Below are 10865 nucleotides of genomic sequence, written 5' to 3'. Positions count from 1 at the left end.
GAACCTTTGAAACTCCTTGAAGAAAATATAGGAGAAACACTCCAGGGTACAGGGCTGGGGAAAGACTTTATGAATAAGATCCCACAAGCACAGGCAACAAAATAAAAAATAAACAGATTGGATTATGTCAAACTGAAAAGCTTCTACACAGCAAAGGAAACAATCAGCAGAATGGAAAGACAACCTACAGAATGGGAGAAAATATTTGTGAACTATAAATCTGACAAGGGATTAATATCCAGAATATACAAGGAACTCAGACAACTTTACAGTAAAAAACAAACAAACAAAAAAACAAAACTGATTAAAAGATGGGCAAAGGAGCTTAGTAGGCACTTCTCAAAGGAAGATATACAAATGGCCAATAGACACATGAAAAAATGCTCAACATCACTAATCATCAGGGAAATGAAAATCAAAACCACTTTGAGATATCATCTTGTCCCAGTTAGACTGGCTATTATCAAAAAGACAAAGAATAACAAATGCTGGTGAGAATGTGGAGAAAGGGGAACCCTCCTACACTGTTGGTGGGACTGTAAATTAGGACAGCCATTATGGAGAATGTTATGGAGGTTCCTTCAACAACTACAGATAAACTAACATGTGATCCAGCAATCCCACTAATGGGTATATCCAAAGGAATGGAAATCATCGTGCCAAAGGGATACCTGCACTCCCATGTTTATCACAGCTCTATTTACAATAGCCAGTCTATGGAACCAATCTAAATATCCATCAATGGATGGCTGAATAAGAAAAATGTGGCATACACACTCAATGGAATACTACTCAACCATAAAAAAGAATGAAATTCTGCCATTCACAGCAACATGGATGAGCCTGGAGAAAATTATGTTAAGTGAAATAAGCCAGGAGCAGAAAAAGAAATACTGCATATCCTTACTCGTAAGTGTGAGCTGAATTAATAAATAAACAAATAAACAATAAAGAAAGAGAGAGAGAAAGAAAAGAAACAACAATCACAATAATATATTGAACTTTTAGAAGGAGAGAACAGAACTGCGGTACTAGAAATGGAAAGGGTGAGGAGAAAGAAGCAGGCAAGGGAGAGGAAAGGGAGTTAGTGAGAAATTGCTTAATGGACACAAAGAATGATTACGTATTGTAATGATGAAAAAGCTAACTATACTGATCTGACCATCACATGTTGTGCACAACTATTTTCTTTGTTTGTTTATCCCACTGCTCCTTTAATAAAAGGGAAAACTTTCCAAACTTGCATTCTATTGAGAAACTTAGACATATAGAGGTTTATATGTTTTCCAAATATGTATTCAGTCACACCTCAATTTAAAACAGATTGTGTTTAAGTATTTTTTTTAAAAATTTTATTTTGTCGATATACATTGAGGCTGATTATTGCTCCTCATCACCAAAACCTCCCTCCCTTCTCCCTCCCCTCCTCCCCCCAACAATGTCCTTTCTGTTTGCTTGTCGTATCAACTTCAAGTAATTGTGGTTGTTATATCTTCTCCCCCCCCCCGGTTTTGTGTGTGTGTGTGTGTGTGTGTGTGAATTTATATATTAATTTTTAGCTCCCACCAATAAGTGAGAACATGTGGTATTTCTCTTTCTGTGCCTGACTTGTTTCACTTAATATAAGGTCCATCCATGTTGTTGCAAATGGCAGTATTTCATTCATTTTTATAGCTGAGTAGTATTCCATTGTGTAGATGTACCACATTTTCCGTATCCACTCATCTGATGATGGGCATTTGGGCTGGTTCCAACTCTTGGCTATTGTAAAGAGTGCTGCGATGAACATTGGGGAACAGGTATACCTTCGACTTGATGATTTCCATTCCTCTGGGTATATTCCCAACAGTGGGATAGCTGGGTCGTATGGTAGATCTATTTGCAATTGTTTGAGGAACCTCCATACCATTTTCTATAGAGGCTGCACCATTTTGCAGTCCCACCAACAATGTATGAGAGTTCCTTTTTCTCCGCAACCTCGCCAGCATTTATCGTTCAGAGTCTTTTGGATTTTAGCCATCCTAACTGGGGTTAGACGGTATCTCAGTGTGGTTTTGATTTGCATTTCCCGGATGCTGAGTGATGTTGAGCATTTTTTCATATGTCTGTTGGCCATTTGTATATCTTCCTTAGAGAAATGCCTACTTAGCTCTTTTGCCCATTTTTTAATTGGGTTGCTTGTTTTCTTCTTGTAAAGTTGTTTGAGTTCCTTATATATTCTGGATATTAATCCTTTGTCAGATGTATATTTTGCAAATATTTTCTCCCACTCTGTTGGTTGTCTTTTAACTCTGTTAATTGTTTCTTTTGCTGGTGCACAACTATTGATAGTCAACTTTGTACCCCACAAATATGTGTAATCAATTATGCTTCAGAAAAACAAAAACAAAACCAAAATATCTGGTACATTCTTCCCAGGGAGGATATTTTTAAGATGGGAATGATTAGATCCAATGCAAATGCTGAAAATTATAATTTAGAATATCATTTTAAAAATTAATTTTTAATTATTTAGAAGACTCATTGAAATATACTCTTGAAATGGGTACATTTTATTGCATGTTAATTACACCTCAATAAAATTGATTAAAAAGAGCTGTAGAAACCATACAGATTCAAATATGTTATATACCACTATGTAGGAAATGGGGACCCACTACCATTTTGATTTTTAATGTATGTTTCATGGTTCATGCAAACTTTGGACTAGAGTTCTGCATATATTTAAAATTCTTGTGAAAGTCCCATTGACTTGTGGGGCTAGGGTGTTACACTAATATTTAGGAACAATTTAGGCCAGCTTTCATATACCTGCCCAGAACTGTGCAAGTGAATACATTCTTGTAACACATGTGCAGGCCATTCTCAAGTATGGGCTGGGTGAGCCTCTGTTATAGCTTTATAGACCAGCTGCATAGTAACAGCAGAATATAAAACATGCAGAGTCGTGACAATATAATGTCTTAGATCATCTCTGCATCTAAGTTTTTGTTACAATTCTGACTTTAGTAAGCAGAATTGTTTCAATATATTAATGTGGGGCTCACACTATTACTGTGCCTATAGGAGCAGCTAACAGTATCATTAAAATAATTGAAAGATTAAACTTTAGAGTCAACATTCAAAACAAAGTAAATTAGATGATTTGAAAGTATTTTGTGAATATCCAACAGAGACAGGAATTAAAATTTCAAGTAATTAAAAATGTTGTCATTGTGTCAAGATATATTTGAGAAGTGTTTTGTTTTCTTTTGTTTTTTGAGAACAAAAAAATTTAAATAGGCTGCTGCCCTTGTTCATTAAATCCCTTCTAAATCAACACTTAATAATTAAGGAATGTGAACAATTGTTAGAGTTAGTGTTTCATTGTTAGACTGAAAATTTCTGCTGTCTCTTGACCTCTGGATCCATTCCATTATACTGTGATTGAAAGGTGAGCTATTAAAACTGTTAGGTGTACAACTACTTATGTAAGTTAAGTGGGCTGTGGTAGCTATGGGTTTTGCCTATGCAGTACACTCTGTTCCCTTTCCCCTTGTTCTTTAAGAGAAACACTATTCTCTGTGGGAAATCCACTCCCCATGGATGGGTAAGGCTGATCTCATATCCTTCCTCACCACAGAGATGGCATCATAACCCTGACCTGGCCAATCAGAATTCCCCATTTTCTTTACCTGTAGTCATCTGTTCCGAGAAGGGCACCTATCTCAAGACTGCTTGGTCAGCATCTGCTCTGGAATTTTCTCTAGAACTTTGGGGGGAAAAAAGCATTCTTTTTTCCTTGAAGATCATGAGCTTTAACTATAATGTAGAGGTTCTGAGGCCATTTTTCACTCAAATACAGGGAGGTTCTCTGAGAATAAAGCCAACTTGAGGGAAAGCAGGACTGAGAGGTGGAAAGAGGAGAAGATGGAGAGATGGGCATGACTGAAGCTCTTTGAGCCCTTGACTTTTCCTTATGTGAACTAATAAATGCCCTCTCTCACTTTCTTCCCTTAATCTAAGTTGAATTGAATGTCTTTCATTTGCAACATAACAATTATTGACACATATTGCAAAAATCAGGATCTTCTTGCAAATGCAACAATAACAACAAAACTACAAAAAAAATGCTGAGGCTAATATAGGACTGAACCATCATGCAGAAACAATGTAATTCATTCAGTTTATCAAAAGAACCTCAATCAAACTGATTGACAGCCTTTATAGAAAGATAACTTGAAATTAAAATGATATGTATATATGAAAAATATTATCCCCTCCATTTTCTGTATTGGGGTTTATATAAAATTTCATTTGACAAAAGTGTTTTTTTGCTAAAAATTATTTGGAAACGACTATATTGGATGATTCCTTAGAGCTCTCCTAGCCTTAAGATTTTGAGATGAGATTCGAATATTATTCTCTAAATTAAATGGAAAAAAGAAAAATATCATGGAGGAGAAAATGTTAGTCTTCTGGGTTTTTTTCTTTTCTTTTTTTCCCCTGAACTACCCCATCTGTTTTGGTCCTCTACTGAGCTGTTAAGTCAGGGAAGAGGCTCCCTTCAGAAGGATGCATAGATTAATTGGAGCCTGAGTCAGGGTTGAATGGCTCAGAGAAAATAACCAGAATAACTTTTAAAGTCTGCAAATGGAGATTATTGAGATATTCCTATTTATACTATTTCTTACCCAAATTGCTCAAAGAGCTCTTCTCACCAAGACATAGCAGGCAAATGGTAACTACATGAAAGCTGGTTCAAGCCATATTGATATTTGACAAATAGACTTTAAGATAAAAGACATAATTAGGGATAGGAGTATTATACCCTAACAATACAACTTCAATTTGTCAAGAAGATATAATAGTGTAGATAGATATGTATAAACTAATAAAAATGCTTCAAAATACTTAAAGCAAAAATTGAATTTAAAAATATTTAAAAATAGAATTACAGAGAGAAATTACAAGTTAAGCATAATAATAGCAGATTTCAACACACCTTTTTCATTTTTATTGATAGGATAAACATCAAAACATTTAGCAAATACATAGAAAATTTGAGGGCTGGCCTGTGGCTCACTTTGGAGAGTTCAGTGCTGATAACACCAAGGCCACGGGTTCGGATCCTTATATAGGGATGGCTGGTTAGCTTACTTTAGAGAGCATGGTGCTGACAACACCAAGTAAAGGGTTAAGATCCCCTACCAGTCATCTTTAAAAACAAATAAAAAACATAGAAAATTTGAAAAAGACACTTTTAAAAAGATCAGCTTACCAAAACAAACAAAAGAAGATCTTGGCCTATTGAACATATACAATTTCTGCACCCAGCAATTAGAGAACATGTATTCTTTTTAAGTGCACATGGGGTATTTATATTTCAAAAATCATGTACTAGGCCATAAAGCAAGTCTCAACAGATTTCAAAGAAATCTTTGACAACATGTAATGCAATTAAGTTAGAAATTACTAACAAAAAGGGAAATAGCTCCATATATTTAGAAATTAAAAAGGCTAGTTCTGCAGGTAATGAAGTAACTAAAATTAGACTATTTCTCTTGCAAGAACAACTAGAAAGCCTGGAAAATATGTGAAAAAAAATCTGTTTAAAGGCATGAGAGAACTTCAGAGGTAGCCAGGACTCAAGGAGCCCAAATCCTAGAGAACAGAGAATCACAGAGAGGTTAGTTGACACTCTATAGCCACTTTCCACCTCCAGGCATTTGCCAATTCTGGGACCTTGAGAACCCACGTGGAGGGGCGGAGCTTCTTCCTGTCCTGCAGGGCTAGAAAGACAAAAGTAGAGAGTGAGGGGCCAAGGTCCCAAGGAGAAGGGAGAAGCAGTGACCTGAGCCCATGTTAGGTCAATTTCCTCCTCAAGATATTTGCTGATTTCTGAAACAGCTTAAGAGAGGAGGCAAGCAGAAAGTCTGAAATGCGAAGTATGTATTTTTTGGCAATCTTGTGAAGTTGAGGAGGCGAGGACTATAGTTAAGGACCTTTGGAGGGTGGGAGAGGAGCCCTGAATAATCCCCTAGGATCTCTATTGCAATTTCTGGACCTTCCAATGCAATTGGTGTCCCTGCTGAATTTCATCTTTATCCTATTTTTCCAGGAACTCTGAGTTCCCTGGTAACTCCATGCCTTCCTTTCTCAGGATCCACCCTTGGATAGAAAAGTGGTTTCCTACTGCCCCAATCTGAGCCAAGCCTTCCTTGGCCTTGGTAAGAAGCCAAAGCTTCTATAAGCAAACCTCGTGTTTTCCTTAACTCAACAGCCTTCTTCATTACAGTTGTATTAATCTAATTAACAGCATATGGAACTGACCCCTTATCCCACCTCGTGTTTCCTACAAAGGTAGTATAATAAATAAAATCAGCATTCTAACACCTAGCATACCATTTATGTTACTTTTCCCTCTTGGAAGTACCATGCATGCTCTTTGATTGATATTACCAGCCTAAAAATCATTACTTTTCTTGGCTGAATTGCCATTTGCAATTATGACATGATTTAGTAATTAAAATCTATTTGTAAGCTAACCTCTTCTCTGTGTGGCCATCTGTGATAGCTAGCTTTTAAGGTAGCCCCAATGATCCTTATCTCCTGGTATTCATGCTCTTTTGTCATGCCCTATCACACTGAATGGGGCTGATTTATGCAAACAATAGGATGTTACAGAAATGACAGTGTATGACTTTTGAGGCTAGGTCACAAAAGCATTGTGACTTCCATCTTGCTCTCTTGGAGCGTTTACTCTGGGGGAAGCAGTCACCATGTTGTGAGGATACTCAAGTAGCGCATGGAGAAAGAACTGAGGTTTCCTGTAAATAATAAGCACCGTGTGTGAACCATCTGGAAGCAGATCTGCCACCCCCATTCAAGGCATCCCTGGCCAACATTTCACTACAACCTCATGAGACTAGGCTAGACCCACTCAGCTAATGTGCTCCAGAATCCCTGACCCATAGAAACTGTGTGAGATAATGAATATTTGTTGTTGTTTTAAGCTGATAAATTTTGGGGTAATTTGTTATGCTGCAATAGTATTAATACATTGTCCTATTTTCTTGTTTGAGGTCCTGAATTCTTTTCCCTTTTTTCCTTCAGATGTGCATCAAGGTAATTGAATTTTTTCCATGGCTCACGTTTCTCACATTCACACTCTTCTTTTTGCCATTGAGTGTTGCAGAGGAGGATTCAGTGATGAAAAGATCTTTCTTTAATACTAGTTCATTCTTCTCCTAAGATGCAGTGTAGGGAGCATAATTTGCAGTGTTAAATGTGGCCTTGGAGTCTGTCCCTCGGGAGAGTTTACCTGGAGGGGTTTCAGGTGCTGGTCTTGCTCAATCACCTGTGAAAGTCATGATTTATTTTGGCTTTGAGATCAAGGTTGTATTTTTACTAATTGGTGAAAGAAGTAGTGGGGAGGCATTGGCTATGAGGAGCAGATTCTTCTCTGCTGAGGCATGGAAAGTGACTTTCCTTTCCTGGCCAGCAGCTTCTCAGATGGCCTTTAAAATGGTGTGCTTTCAACTATGGAAGTGTGGTTGAGAGTCAAGCTGTTGGAAAAGGCTTTTGGCAGATTTGCAGGCACTCTGATGAACTTAAGTCCTTCCCTCTGAATTTTCGGCAGCACCCTGTTGAGTTCATTTAATGAATACCCAGAATTGTTTGCCTAAGTTGTTACTTTTGATGTTTGGGAATCTTATGTTCATTAGGATCAGCATTTTTGTTCAACCCTAGCCTCAACATCTGGACATCTTTATGTGACCAGAATGTAAGTTCTAATCTCCAACTGATCTATAAGTCTCCACTCTTGGTGTTCTTGTTTTTTGGGGCTGGGATGAGCTTGACGGTTTTCTGTGATAAAGTGCTCTTGTGTCATCCAGTGAAAATAGGAGCTGACCTTAGTGTTCATACTGAGTCAGCCACTTTGCTAAGTGATGTACTGCATTGTCTTGTCGACCTCTCCACAAACCCGGGTGGTAAGGACCACTACCACCATTCTGTAGCGGGTGAAGATGAGGACATGATGGGTGAAGTGATTTGTCCAAGGTTGTGCAGGTAGTCAGAGAATGGAGAGAGAAGTGACCCCAGGCAAATGGCTTCCAAAGCTGGTTCTTTAAACCACAGCATGATGAGGCCACCCCTGCTATGCCATAACCCTTTTGCTAGGACAGTATATGGAAAGCTGAGAGTGATGGAACAGAGTCCACCTGGTGGCTGAAGCCCCCACCTTGGGTTCCTGGGACTCCTGGTTTAGCAGGTCACCCACACCAAGCATTGCTTTCCCTCCTGGAAGAACTTAAAATAGCAATCACTGCAGCCATGACCACACTGACAACAGCAGCACAGGTTATTCAACAAATTCTATGTTTCTCCAGTGAAGTCCATATTGAGAAGGCTTGATTCACTCCATTCTCTTGAGGTATGTCAACTGTGCGTGTGTGTGTGTGTAAGTATGCACACGTGTGTCTGGGTGTGAGCGTGCATTCATATGGACTTTATTCAGATATCCCAGCCAGTTCTCCTTCTCTCCCTGCCCTGCCCCAGCATCCCAGGTACAGGAGTCTGGTGGCCATTCTCACCTGTGATGGTGCCCTGCATCCTGGATACATCAGTCGCTCCTCTTGGATGCTGCAGCAGGAAGCTCACTCCTTCCTCTCCACTCCTGAACTCTCACCCTGCTGCACAAGGCGTTCTCTTTTAATACTTTGAGGGAGTTTCCTATATTTACACCATTGCTGAGCCCATCTGGCAGTTACGCAACCTTGTCAGGGTGTGTTGGTGCTTCGGTGAGGTGCGATGGACTCAGGCTGCCCTTGGTTTCTCTCCTGGCTTCACTGCTCACTGTGTGTCCTTGGGCACACTGGTTAACCTCTCTGAACTTTAGCCTCCACATCTGTGAAGTGGAGACCATGACACCGATCCCACTGCTGGCAGTGAGTAGTAACTGAGATGATGTATTTAGGTACTAATAAAAAGTACCATCTAAGAAACAGGCCTTTTTTCCTTTTCCTTAATCCAAACATTTTATTTTCTTTACCCTTATTGTGTCCTGAAACCAGAGGGACTACGTTTTGCAGCTCAGGCTTCTAGGGCTATTGGTTCTCACAGACTGTAGACAGGCAGGGCTTCAGCTAAAAAACCCAATTGCTCTTTGGTGTCCTCCTTTTCTTCACAGGTTTCTGGGTCCAGCTCAGCAGCAGAGGATTCAATATGCTCAACACCAGCATTAATCCTGGTGACACTCCCACACCTCCACGCCTGGTCATGAAGCTGAGTGTGGGTGTGTGACATTGATGTGACATCTTTGTAGGGCATCTGTATCATACTGGCAACAATATCATCCTCCATTCAGTTTCACTTGTAATTAGCCCAAGAAACAAAATGATGAAATGGCCTAGGAAACACATGCTGACCCGTCTCCTTGTTCCCTTGGCTGGAAAATGGTGATTCTGGCTGAAAGACATTTGCAAAATATATAGAACCATGGAATGTGAGTGCTACAAAGGCCTTTGGTGCAAATCCCATTTTAGAGATGAGGAAACTGAGGCCCGGAGATATCTGTGTGTTATCAGGAGACAGTGCAGTGTAGTCATGAAGGTTACTTTGTTGAAATTCCAGTTCCTTCACTTCCTTGCTGTCTAATCTCAAGCAAGTCATAGAATGTGTCTAAATCTCGATTGTCTCATCTGTAAAATGGGACTGATCATAGTACCTGCCTCATTGTGAAGTCATGGAGAAGACTGCATGAGTTTGTGTGTGTGAGTGTATGTGTGTATGTGTGTATGAGTGTGAAGGCATATGTGCACATGTGTGAATGTGAGTGTGTGTGAGAGAGAGTAGCTCTCAGCCCTGGGTCTGGCACAAGGGAAGTGCTCAGCCCGTGCGGCTCCTGTGCTCCCTCCTGATTCCCCTTGACTGTCTTCTTCCGCTCGGCCTCCCTGTCTTGGCATGCACTCTGACCCCACCCAATGAAGCTGCAGCAGAAAGCTCATGCCTTCCTCTCTGTAAGCCTTACACTAGAATCTGGGGACTGGGAAATGCCCCAACTTGTTTTTAAGGTTTCTGTAGAATCCAGGATCACACATGCTGCTATACCTTTGGGGACAATTCTGGGTTTCTCCACTTGTCTAAATAAACATGTCCTAATAATCACCACAATAATGATATAATCACACTTATTATAAAGAGTAATAATGAGCCTGTGTGGAGCATGTGCATAAATCTTCACAGCAACCCTCTGAAGTAGGTTCTATTTCTACCACCTTCATTATACAGATGAGGAAACTGAGGCACAGAGAGGCTAAGTAACTTGCTCAGGGTCACTAGCTGCTAGTGGCAGTGTCCAGATGGGGTCCTAAGGCTATCCGGTTTTGGAGCTCTTCCCCTGTAAACTCAAACAGCGTGCCTTCCTGACTCTTTGCTCTTGCCCTAGTTAAAGAAGATCATCCTTTTTCCTTTTGTCTTTTTAGTCCACGTTGGCTTTACATGTTTTATGGGCAATTATGTAGTTCACCAGTTGTTGATTCTCGGGTGTGGGTGTGGGCGTGGGGCTGGTGGTTTCCCTTTGGATGAAACTGGAGATGGCTAAGGCCTGCTAGTTAGTGTCAGGTATTTGACAACTGGCATTCTTTGCTGCATTTCTCTTTCCATTTAACAACTTTTGTCTCAGATGGAATAGTTTACACTGTAGTTTTAATGGCTTTTAAAAAAATGTGAGGGTTGGAGGTGATGGATGGAAAAACAGACAGGGCAAAGGAGAAAGTCCTTGTTTTCTAGTCTGGTCTCATTTTAAAAGTTCTTTTTACTCGGTCCTTCGCCTTTCAGCTTTCCAAATTTTCTCTTGTTAGTGGTCTTGCCCTGTCTCTGTT

This window comes from Cynocephalus volans, chromosome 12 (genome assembly GCF_027409185.1).
Source record: "Cynocephalus volans isolate mCynVol1 chromosome 12, mCynVol1.pri, whole genome shotgun sequence".
In the NCBI taxonomy this organism is placed as follows: domain Eukaryota; kingdom Metazoa; phylum Chordata; class Mammalia; order Dermoptera; family Cynocephalidae; genus Cynocephalus; species Cynocephalus volans.
This window is presented reverse-complemented; position numbering follows the sequence as displayed.